This window comes from Pelobates fuscus, chromosome 6, assembly GCF_036172605.1.
Source record: "Pelobates fuscus isolate aPelFus1 chromosome 6, aPelFus1.pri, whole genome shotgun sequence".
In the NCBI taxonomy this organism is placed as follows: Eukaryota; Metazoa; Chordata; class Amphibia; order Anura; family Pelobatidae; genus Pelobates; species Pelobates fuscus.
This window is the reverse complement of record NC_086322.1, coordinates 22,149,791-22,162,485: the sequence shown is the minus strand read 5'-3', so window position 1 is coordinate 22,162,485 and position 12,695 is coordinate 22,149,791. Positions and strand designations below refer to the sequence as shown.

The 12,695-nt window shown below is 40.8% G+C and overlaps 1 protein-coding gene across 1 annotated transcript in view; it reads right to left on the bottom strand.

Moving 5' to 3' along the window:
• The window catches only part of LOC134566013 (uncharacterized), a 610,813-nt gene that overhangs the window by 47,190 nt on the left and 550,928 nt on the right, over positions 1 to 12,695 (bottom strand). The window lies entirely within an intron of this gene.

The window sequence follows — 12,695 nt, the reverse complement described above, 5'->3', positions numbered from 1 at the left end:
TTGCTTTAGCGCATAGATTTCCATATCCAGCTTTTGGACAGTAATAGAGTTGGCTGCAGACATTCCAGTTGCGACAACTGCACCAACAGTGGAACAAACTAATGCAACAATTATAGCGGTGAGGAACCTTTTGGGTCGGTTACTCATCGAAATAGAACTGGATACAAATGGTTTCCGGGCTTGCTCCAAGATGTTTCGCACACGGTCCTGTGCTCTTTGGAGGCGCATCTGATACCAAGTCTGTAACTCAGGAAGCTGCATCGATGAAATGTTGTACGCCTTCTCGATGGAAATCTTGGGGTCCAAGCTGACGAACACACGTCGGGTAAGGATCCTCTTCTCTGTCAAGATGAACCTCTTGAATCAGGATGCCGGAGGATGGTCCCATCTCTGCGATCGGGTCGGTCCGTAGCTCTTGGCACAGGAGCAGTACGATCCAGAAACACGCCACATCCTTCTTGGACATCTTTCGACAGTCATGGATCAGGAACTCGTTTCAGACTTATCTACTAATGATTCAAGGTTTGTTAAGTATACAAACTTATAACAGTGTGACATCACTTGGCCTAGGACAACACATTATTACGATTCATTAATACGTACTCTCTCTGATTCTATTTTTATAACTTCATCCCTCACTACATTTATTACTGACTCCTCAGCAATATGCCTATAGCAGTTAAACAAGCTAGTAACCTGCTTAGAAAATGTAGTTATTGGATGGCAAGGAAATGGTTAATGACATGAACGTACATGAGATCATGGCTCATCACAACATTTCACATCATACAATACCACGTGAATCAAGCATTCATCCAGGTTAGTCGTTCACCCTTCTGCATCCGAATCCACACCTATAATCCTTAATTGAGATTAAGGATGACAAGCACGCAACTGGTTAATGTGAACCCACTTTTCAATAAAATCACCATCCTTAGGAATTTTTATTTTGTACGCTACTGGGGAAATTTTGTCAATGATGACATATGGCCCTTTCCAAGAAGGTAAAAATTTATTTTCCTTGACTTGATTTCGCGCAAAATTATACAGATAGACTTGATCTGTTATGTCATATTCCTTTTTTGTGGTTTTTAAATCGTAATAGGTCTTAACCTCTGTCGCTGCTTTTCCTAGATTCTTTTGGGCAAAAGCAAACGCATGCTGTAAATGCTTGTGCAAATCTTCGATATACTGATGAGTAATGGCAGCATTGATCAAATTATGATCCGAAGTATGATATAGCAAATGCTGTGGTAAAACCATCTTTCTTCCTGTCATCAATTCAAAAGGTGACAATTTGGTAGCAGTGCTAGGTGTAGCTCTAATCGCCATTAAACTAGGGGCAATTTAATGTCCCAGTCTTTACCAGACTCCTTAACGTACTTTTTCAGAATATTAACGATAGACTGGTTATATCGCTCTACCCCCCCCCGCTAGACGCAGCGCGGTATGCAATATGTAGCTTTCGTTTAACACCTAGAATGTTCCACATCTTAGCCATTACTTCGCTGGTAAAGTGACTACCTCTGTCTGACTCAATTCTTTGAGGCAGACCGAACCTGGAAAAGACATGGTTAATCAACAAAGTGGCGCACACGGTACTCGTGTTCTCTTTACAAGGCAAACATTCTATCCACTTTGTGTACATACATGTAACGGTTAACATGTATTTGTTACCTCTTGAAGATCTTGTTACAGGACCTATAAAGTCAATTTGGATATCAGACCAGGGTAATGACACCCCCCTCTTCTGAAGTGGTGCACGATGGGTTGGACCATGGGGTTGATATTGCGGACAAATCAAGCATCCCTGACAGTATGTCTTAACATCTCTTAACATGTGTGGCCAATATGCATAATCACGCAATATCTCATATGTGATCTTATCACCACGATGCCCAGATGTAGGTGCATCATGTGCGTGTTGGAGCATTAGCCCTCGGTATACAGTTGGGACTACCCATTGTTGAATACCATGTTTAGAAGTTCTGACCAGCAACCCATCCATGATACTAAATTGGACTTTATATCTCATCAAGATTCGTAAATCTTCATTATTTTTGCAATCCTCATCTGTGATGGGATTGGCAGTAGGGTCTTCTATATGTTTATAGAATATACCTATGACAGGATCATTCTTCTGACTGGTAATCAGGTCCTCACTAGGAGCTTCTTGACTCCATTGCACGACATTTAAGTCGGCATTATCACTAGCCTGTCATCTAGTTATGCCTTCAACGTGAATTGAACCCATAAGATCATCAATGTTTAGGGTTTCACCATTGATGGCTGCTTGTTTTGCCAGTGAATCTGCTAAGTCATTACCATCCTTGTCAATACCTTCTATCTTAGAATGGCCTTTGGTTTTCTTCCAATATATGGTTAAACCATGTTCTTTAACCAACTCATCGATTTTACAAAACAATTTCCCATGTTTAACAGGTTTGTTATTGCTTTTCAGCATTTGGTTACGTTTCCAGCTAGGCAGATATTCAACGAAACTGTTGCGAACATAGTTGGAATCAGTAATGATAACAAATTCTGTGATATTATATTCTATTGCCATTTTAATGGTCTTATATACTGCACAGAGTTCGGCTATCTGACTGCTTTTGGGACCAATATTGTATCCTATAGATACATTGGGATAATCACCTATCCAGGCGATTCCGATACCTGCAACTAACTTCCGTTCAGCACCAGCGACGTGGTGATATGAACAACCATCAATGTATACCCACGGTAGTGGTCGACAGTATTCCTCGTCATAAACTTTATAAGGGGAAAGCAATTGCTCTTCTAGGAAGTCATCTCCGGTGTCATTATCATCCAGAGATGGAGCAGTACAGTCATGTAATTCTGCTAAACCTTGGGCAACTGGGCTTCTCTTATTATGTTTATAACGAACTTCTAACGGCCATCCCTGTAAGGATAGAGTCCATGCAGTAATCCGACTGTTAGAGAGATTACCGTCTCTAATTCTTTCACTCTGCAGATACTGTAGAGGTTGGTGAGCTGTTTCTACAATTATTTTCTCACCTTGGATATAGCTACGATAATTTTGTAGTGCCCAGACAGTCGATAATAATGCCTTCTCACACGTGTTGAATTTAACTTCAACAGGTGACAAAGTCTTGCTAGCATATGCAATAACTTTGTTTAAACTGTCCTGCTTCTGATACAGAACAGCACTTATGCTTAAATCGGTATAACCTGTCTCCAGATAGAAGGGTTTACCCCCCTCTGGGTATGCTAAACAGGGTGCCTGAGTGAGCTTCCTCCTCAGTTCACTTACCGCTAGGTCCTGAGGCTCCCCCCAGTTCCAGGTAGTTTCCTTTTTAAGCAGGTGTAAGAGTGGTTTTGTTATTTCTGCATAGTTATCTATAAACTTACGGGATTAATTAGTCATACCAAGGAACGATCTTAATTCCCTGATATTTGAAGGTGTTTTAGCCTTCAGTACGGCTTCAACCTTCTTCCACTGGGGATTTAATCCTTCAGAGGTTACCTCATGTCCGAGGAAATTGACATGGGTGCGGCACCATTGTGCCTTTTGTAAAGACAGTTTAATCCCTGCCTCTCTTAACTGAGTGAGAACATGTCTAATCTCTATGATATGCTTATCAAAGGAAGTGCTTTTCAGCAAGACATCGTCGACATATGATAACGTTCCTCTCTCGAGTGCATCAGGCAAAGCTTTATGCATGAACACAGCGAATTCATGACCAGAGTTTATGTAACCGAAAGGCATACGGGTCCAGGTATACTGCTGCTTTCCAAATGTGAAGGCCAATTTGTATTGGTCTTCATTATGGACTGGTACAGTCCAATATCCCTGCGCACAGTCAATGGCAGTGAATATTTTGGATCCCTGCATTTGTACCAAACATTGGTCTGTGTATGGCACTGGCCAACCAGACATATAGACGCGTTTATTTAACTGTCGTAAGTCAGCGCATAAACGCCATTGTCCATTAGGTTTCAGAATCCCCAAGATCGGATTATTATACGAACTGTGCACTGGACGTATAATGCCCCTTTCCTTTAAATTCTGAATGATGTCTTGTAGACCATCGTATGACGCTAATGGGAGTCTATATTGTTTGATAAATACAGGTGGTAAATTTGGATCAGTTTGTATTCTGGCTACGTGGAGGTTAGTTAACCCACAGTCGTATGAATCTTTGGCAAAAATATCTTGGAATTCCAAAAGGATTTCCTTTAGCTGCTGCCGCTCAGCATCGTTGGAGCAACCGTCAGCTAAAGATATTTGCTCTACTAGCCTTTCCTGAAATCCTGGAAAGATTTCAGGCTGGCCTATCTCATAAGCTTCTTCAAGCCTAGAAGTTAGGTCAGTTCGGTGTTGACTTACCTTTCCTCTTTGGTCGTGATACTCTTGTGATTCCTGCTCATTGAGCGAATGATCGAAGGTGATTGACGCTTCTTCGATATTACACAAGCCGTCTTCGACGTTGAAGGGATATACAGATAGGATAGTGAATAATCCTTCTGGGGAGGAATGGAATATTTGATCGACAATTTCGTCCTCAGTTAAGTATTCTTCAGGGATGAGGCCTATAATTTGGTTTTGGAAACCAAATGTATAGTACTCAGCATCCAATGCTAGACCTAATAATGTTCCTTTTGGTAAAGTAACACTATTGGGTGTAACATTGTTAACCATTATATAGGTGGAATTCTTACCAATACTTACCATTGGTGTATGTGTTACCACCATCCCTAATTTTTGTATCCTGTTGGATAAACAGATTAGGGCATCAGAGTTTACTAATCTCTGACCCTCCTTGACCTGTAGGGGTAAAGGAAAGTTACTTGTCCCTTGTGGAATGGTTATGTAATCAGGTACTTGCATACTTACCGCATATGGGAGTATTTGTCCTGATTTCAGGGCGTTTTCCTCGTGAAGGTATCCACAAGGATTGCCTTTTAACCTTGTCCACAAGTTGGAATTAATCAGATCAAGGTGTATGGCAAAGCGATGTAGGACATCATTGCCAATGTAAACCTGATAGCGAGGTTCGTCTATCACTAGGAATAGATGTTTAACTGTCTTATTTCCGATGGAGATAGATAGTAAACATTTTGCTATCACATTGTGACTCTCTGATTCGCCATCCAGATTCTGGATCCACCTGTCATGTGGGGAAGCGTACCTGATCATTTTAGGATTAGCGATCTGCTTTAACAGACTTCTGCTAATATAGCTGTTCTCACTATGTAAGACCAGCTTTGCATTCCTACTTCTTCCTAAGTCATTTATCTGAATAGGAAAGAATAAGTTGTCATTAACCCTTTCAATTCTGGCAAGGAATTGAGCATGACCTGCCAGATCTACAGATTCAACATAGTCCCTGTGGAAAGAAATGGTTAAAACATCACCTTCCAGAGAGACATTCTGGATCCTCTCTGGAGCAATTCTTACGGAATGCTCATCTACAGGTGCGATTGCATCATTCACCTGCAGGATAGTCACGTCAGGTGACTGACTATTCCTAAAATGTACCTCTATCGAGTCAGGTCTTTCCTCTATTACATGGCAGTTACGATCAGATTGTACATGTGATTTCTCATAGGTTATAGGAACCTTAGCTTGCGACCATACAATTCCATTTACACAGTCAATAATTGTGTTAAGTCTTCTGAGTAGGTCTATACCCAGAATAAATCGGTTATAGGGGAGATCTACCACTATCACCGGGTGTCTAAAGGTTTTGTTACCTATTTTAAACTTTAACCAAGTATTGCCAATAACATGAAGTGCATTTCCTCCAACACTCAACAGAGCATTGGGGAAATTTCTTAGCTTCGGCTTATCCGTTGCTAAGTCCATTACCTGCTGAAAGTAGGTATTGGATAAGATCGTGGCTTGTGAACCAGTATCTATTAACCCTTTAAAAGGCTGGGGTAGCGAATCCTGTATTTCTACAGACATGTAGTACCTTCCTTCATGTTCTTCTAATTCACATAAGAATTTAGAATGTGCCAACATATTACTTGTTTTCCATACATTACCGGTCACAGCAGTAGTTTCTACCTGTACTGAGGAATGCTCAGTCTTACCCACAGGCCCATCCTTTTTAGGATTATCTTGAACTGTCAAGCGGGAACTAGTGGTCGGCATCTCATCAGTTAACCCTTTCAGGTCTGGATCCTGGAAACTAGTGGTTGCTGGGGCTATTTTAGCCTTTGGCTGAAATGAAAAAACAGAGGAACACGTTGCGCCTCCTTCACCCGGAAGTGAAGTGACGGGATTGTCAATAGGTTTCCTAACACAACTATTGTCTATTTGACTGTTAGTACCTGGAAAGGAAACAGGGTTAGGCATTACATCTACTGATAACCTATCCTGTTTAGTCACTGTAGCTATATTTGCTGCGGCACTTGTTGTTGCTGTTGCAATTGCACAGGTGTCTCTGCAATTTGAGCTGTTCCTAAAAAAGGATTGATAGCAAAGGCTTTGTTAATCTTTGTTATTTGCTCCATTAATTTGCCCATCTGGTCTGTCAATTGACCAACCTGACGACGCAAATTATTTCCCCCATTGCCGTTTTGTCTTTGCCCATTAGAATTTGGCTGGGATGGCTGAGACTGTTGGGAGTTATTGGAAGCAGATTGGTTGTTTCTGTTTCCATATCTCCTATTTCCCTGAGGATTCCTTCTCCATTGGGAATTGCCTTGGTTTTTATTAACCCAGGGGCGTTTATTCCCATTGGTATTGGATTTTTCAGAGTTATTGTCAGAGGAGTTTGCAGAATTGCTTCTGGCGTTTTCCTGTTTCTGAGGCTTTGGTGTTTTCAAAACCTCAGAATAGGTCCTCTTTTTCTGTTGGGTTTCTAAACCTAACTGTATTTTAGTCTCTGACACCATTTTATGACCAGGTTTCTTAACCTTTGGCTGATTTTCGTCATGTGCATGGTGTATGGTATACAATTTCATGCACTGACTGACTAGCCATTCTAATGGTAGCTTACAATCATAATCTCTTGTGAGATTCATTTGTATGTTTACAGGCATGGCATGAAAATACAGATCTTTGAAATCTGTGCTTTCATACCTGGGTTTTCTTTGGGCCACGGAGTATGCATTCTTAAGAATTACTAAAAATTCTCTGGGGCTTTGATCTGGACGGCACTTTAAGTTATAAAGCGCCTTCTTTGCAGAAGCAACGGTTTTATACTTACCATATTCCATGATTATTTCATCTTGGACCAGGACATTAACTGCATAGCTTGAAGACTCTCTAGATAAACACGGCACATTGAATCAAAGGTCCATGTAATGAACCATTTCTTTTGAATGTCATCATACATGCCCAATGAATTCATTGCTCTATCATAATTTTCCAGATGTTCGGATATGTTTCCTGAACCTCTAGAAAATTGTGGGACAGTCTCTCTAAGGAACTTAACAACCTTTGGCGATTCATAAACAGGCGTCGTTGATTTGTGACTTCTGTTTCTTTTTAAACGTCTATGCGATCTGTCTGCTGAAGAGGAATTAGACCCGTACAACAGTGCAGATGGCATATCAGTCACATGGCCTTCAGAGTGGACAGTGCAATCACTTTCACTCCCATCACTCTGAGCTTCTTGTTCACTGTCACAGTTCTGATCAGCATCAGAATCCTGCCAGTGTACAGAACCATGTCTGTTTTCATTCCTATCACCTTGAACTGGACTCTCCCTCTCAAGTTTGGCCAAGACAGCTTTTTCAAACTGTTCTGCCCAAGATTGCCAAGGTTGTTTGGCAATGCCAGGAGATAGAGAATTCTGTTTCACAGGTGATATTCCTGAATTACTCACCTCATTCCTTACAGACTGTTTTATGAAAACCTGGTCTGGTGTGGGAAAATCATGACAAGGAGGGGATTTATAGATAGTCTTTTCTTTCATTTTTGTGCAACTTTTTGGCACAGAATGATGGCTATCAACCTCTCTGCCTGATTCCTGGCTATCCTTTTCATATTTATCCACTTGCATTTTGAGCTGATTTATTTCCTGTGCATATTTATCCATCAAAGCTGTCATTTCTTTTTCATGATCAGCCTGACGAGTTTTATGCTCAGCAAGTAAATCTTGGAGTTTCCCATCTTGAATGCCAAATTGTTCACTGTACGTGTCCAGTTTGGTATTCAATACCTTGTTTTCATCTAACGCCTTAAGAAGTGCTGTCATAAAGAAAGGCCAGGAGTGTATTATGTACCCCATCTTTTTCTCTATGTTCTTTTGTTCAGCAATTACTTTAAGGTTTCTTAGTATGTGTTCATCAGTCATAAGCGTCCGTTTAGCATCCCATTCTACGCTCTTTAACCAAACGTCATAGCTTAAATCATTTTTCATATGTGTATGAATATTGATTAAAGCATGTTTTCTTAGGTCTTCAATTATTTCAGTATTATCTGTTACAGATGTATCGCTGGCCATATTTTATACAGTGATTTAATCTCAATACAAAACTCTTTTCTATATTAAGATTAATTGCATGAATTACACAAATATTATTTTATATGGAATATAATTTCAACTTAAACGATCTCAGCGACAGTGCCTCCAATTTGTGGGGATATTTATGGGATAATAATGTAAACAGATGAGAAATTGCCCACTATTTCAATTCTCAGATCCTTAATCGTTATCGTGTTAAATGAAATGTAAAACCATATACCGGTAATTAAAAATCACAAATTGTTATAAAAATAGATATTTATTTCTTAACAATTTAAATAATAATGATGAGTAACATGCATGATAATAATCAATGGAATTCGAGTATAACATGAATATGTAATACAATATGGCAATAATAATTAATATGCAGTATAAAAACAATATGCAATACAAAGTGGCAGTTTACTTCCTGGTTAGTACAGCATAGACTCCATTAGCTGTCAAGACTGATTTACGACCCTTTCTTTACAGCTAAGGAAACAAAGTTTTAAGGAGACAGAGCATTCCTTAGAGCTGCAGTAAAACTTTCTGGCAGAAGTAACCCTTTCAATGCTGGTTAGACCTCCTAAGTAGTTAAGATCTACTCCTATGTAATTTTAATAAATAACATTTAACCAGTCATCAACCATTTCCTTGATTTTATCCAATGAGAGAAATCTACTATGTTATATAAGCTGATATTTTAATTAATTTGTCTAAATAGATATTTTATCTTATTTTAGAGCCAATCAATACAGCTGGATAAATGGTCATGATATGCTAACGTGATATTAATCACACAAATACATTAATGGCTATATTAATCCCAGCTGCAGATGGGATGCTATAACCATATATATATTCTTTAATAATTAAGATTTCTAAATATGAAATCAAACATGATTTATCCAGTCATATATCATGCTATTAATTTTAATTAATTTAAATTAATTAATTAAATGCCTGTATATTTACCAGTTAAGTAGATATTTTCTCATCAGACGTTCTCAGGTAGCTAAGTGTCATGGGTCTCTTTCTCTGCATGGAGTGTCTTGATTTTCTGAGTGTCCGATTCTGCCTGGATCTCTCTGAATCTCCCTGAATCTCCCGAGAGTGTTGTAATGTCTCTCTCTTCAATCTTTGAATTTTCGAATCTCTCCCTCTTCCCTTGTCTTAACTTTTTAAAGGGAAAATTCCTCAGGTGATGGCCAATCACAAATGTGGGGTGTGGTTCCCTTCTAGGTAACCAATTTAATATTCGAACTCAAGAGGGCAGCATTGTTCCACTACACATACCTATCCAGGAAAGGGTTAACTTTTCCTGGTGGCTATTTTTGACGTCATTTACGTTATCTTTATGTATGCCCTAACTCAAATCTTCTGTCAGATCAAGAGGATTTCTTCAGACTATGCGTCTGCAAATTCTGCTATAATTCCTAAAATTGATAGTTTGTGAACTAAGTTTCACCTTAAACTATAATGGGACGTTGTACAATATCGAAAGTAAAATTTAATTATTTAATCCTCTGTCACCCAGGTCTGGGTTTAGAATTTATTCTTATTCCATTCGCAATTAGACAGTCTGTCCACCCCCATTCTCACTGTCTTATCTATTTGGTTTGTTTATATACACATTCCATTCAGCTTGGGCAAGTTTTAGGTTCAAGCTAAGGTTAGTGTAACAGAAAGGATAGAAATTGTGTGTCTCTTTGTTAACGTGAAGATACAAAATGGAGTCTGGTCTATTTAGATTGACTTCAGAATATACACTTTGTATTTCTATCATAGCACAAAATGTCTGCCGATATAAATACCCTGACAGTGTGTGTGTGTCTGCTAGTGAGTGTCAGTGAGTGTGTCTGCTAGTGAGTGTCAGTGAGTGTCTGCTAGTGAGTGTCAGTGTGTTTGTCTGCTAGTGAGTGTCAGTGTGTGTGTCTGCTAGTGAGTGTCAGTGAGTGTGTCTGCTAGTGAGTGTCAGTGAGTGTGTCTGCTAGTGAGTGTCAGTGAGTGTGTCTGCTAGTGAGTGTCAGTGTGTGTGTCTGCTAGTGAGTGTCAGTGAGTGTGTCTGCTAGTGAGTGTCAGTGAGTGTGTCTGCTAGTGAGTGTCAGTGAGTGTGTCTGCTAGTGAGTGTCAGTGTGTGTGTCTGCTAGTGAGTGTCAGTGTGTGTGTCTGCTAGTGAGTGTCAGTGAGTGTCTGCTAGTGAGTGTCAGTGTGTGTGTCTGCTAGTGTCAGTGAGTGTGTCTGCTAGTGTCAGTGAGTGTGTCTGCTAGTGTCAGTGAGTGTGTCTGCTAGTGAGTGTCAGTGAGTGTGTCTGCTAGTGAGTGTCAGTGAGTGTGTCTGCTAGTGAGTGTCAGTAAGTGTGTTACTGTGTGTCTCTTACTGAGTGTGTTTGTGTGTGTATTAGTGAGTCTGTTTGATGTCTGTTAGTGAGTGTGTTTGTCAGTGAGAGTGTATGTTTTGTAAGTGAGTGTGTATGTATGTCTGTCGCTGAGTGTGTCTGTCAGTAAATGTGTGTGTCTGTTAGCTGGTGTGTATGCATCTGTTCGTGAGAGTGTGTGTGTGTGTCTTCAGCACTTACCTTTCTCTAGCGCCGAACTCCCTTGGCGCTGGGGATCCCTCCGCCTCTCAGCTCCGAATGCTCTTGCCGCGCACGCATTCAAACCGCCCATAGGAAAGCATTACTCAATGCTTTCCTATGGACGTTCAGTGTTTTAGAATAGCGGAAGCTCCTCTAGCGGCTGTCAGTGAGACATCCACTAGAGGCTGGATTAACCCTCGGTGAAACATAGCAGTTTCTCTGAAACTGCTATGTTTTCAGCTGCAGGGTTAAAACTAGAGGGACCTGACACCCAGACCACTTCATTGAGCTGATGTGATCTGGGTGTCTGTAGTGGTCCTTTAATTGTGTGTGCATCTGCATGCACTGGCGTACATACCGCGGTCACAGGGGTCACATCCCTGCGACCAGGTTCCCGTCGCCATGAGTTGCGGCCCCGTCCCATGCAGAGTAAGCGTGAGGGGGGGGGCACGGATCAATTTGCGCACTGGGGCCCCCATGGGTCATGTGTACGCCACTGCACCTACCCTGGTGTCTGCCGCAGGCTGTGTGGAGGGAGCGAGGATATGAATGACATATCCCTGCTCCCTGTGTACCACACAGCGCGGCTGGCGCCCTGTGATGGGGCTGGGCTGCAGGACAGGACTCCAAGGAGCCAGACAGCATGCATCCAGGGGACAAGATTGAACTGATGTAAGTATGTAATTGTGTATGTCTCTGTATGTATGTATGTATGTATGTATGTATGTATGTATGTATGTAGGTCTCTGTAACGGACCGTTTCACTTACAAGAGGATAAAACCCAGTTTAGGCGATAATCCCCTTTCCAGATGCACAGGCAGCTACTGCAAACACCATTCTCCCGACTGGAACCACACGAACACTGGAACAGCTGAACAAGAAAAGCAGACATCGGCTTACACTCTTGGCAGTCAGCATACAATCCCATTCCCCCAAAGACCGAGACGACACATCGCTTTGAGGGTTAAGCAAGACTCTAGACTGGGACACCCAGTCTGGCTTTTATTTCCAACTCACACATACAGGCCACACCCAGGGGGAGGCATAAAAGAACCAATGACATAGATGTTACCTCCCACACATCCCCTCCCCTTAGTGTGACACATAATTCCCAGATTTTACTAGTAACATGACGTAAAGTCATGATTTTATTAAAGACACGGAGGCGAGTATTATGCATAACTCTTTCTTTATTTCCTCAGCAGCAAAGATAGAGGAATATAAATATTGTCAAAAAATGAAAGAAAAACTGTATAGGCATAACGGGTAGCCAATCACATGGTAGAGGAAGTGGCTATATAAGTCCTGTGTCTCCCACAATCCCCCTCTTTCTTGCGAAAACCGAAGACCAGGTAAGAAGAAACGATGTCCCACTTGATCAGCACAGGAAACAGGAACAATGCGACAACATCAAGCTAAAAAAGACAGAGAAATATGGTAATTTCCAGACTCAAAACTGTAGACTTACCAAACAGCATCATAAGGAGTCACAAACAAGAAACCGGATTCTGAAATACAAAGGATAAATAATTAGTGAACATAAAAAGACGTATCAAACCATCCAATCATATAAATAAACATACGTAATCAATACATAATCAATACATACCTATTGAACAGGAAAAAATCCGTAGAGTCTCAAGCATCTCGTATCCCCATTCCACACCGG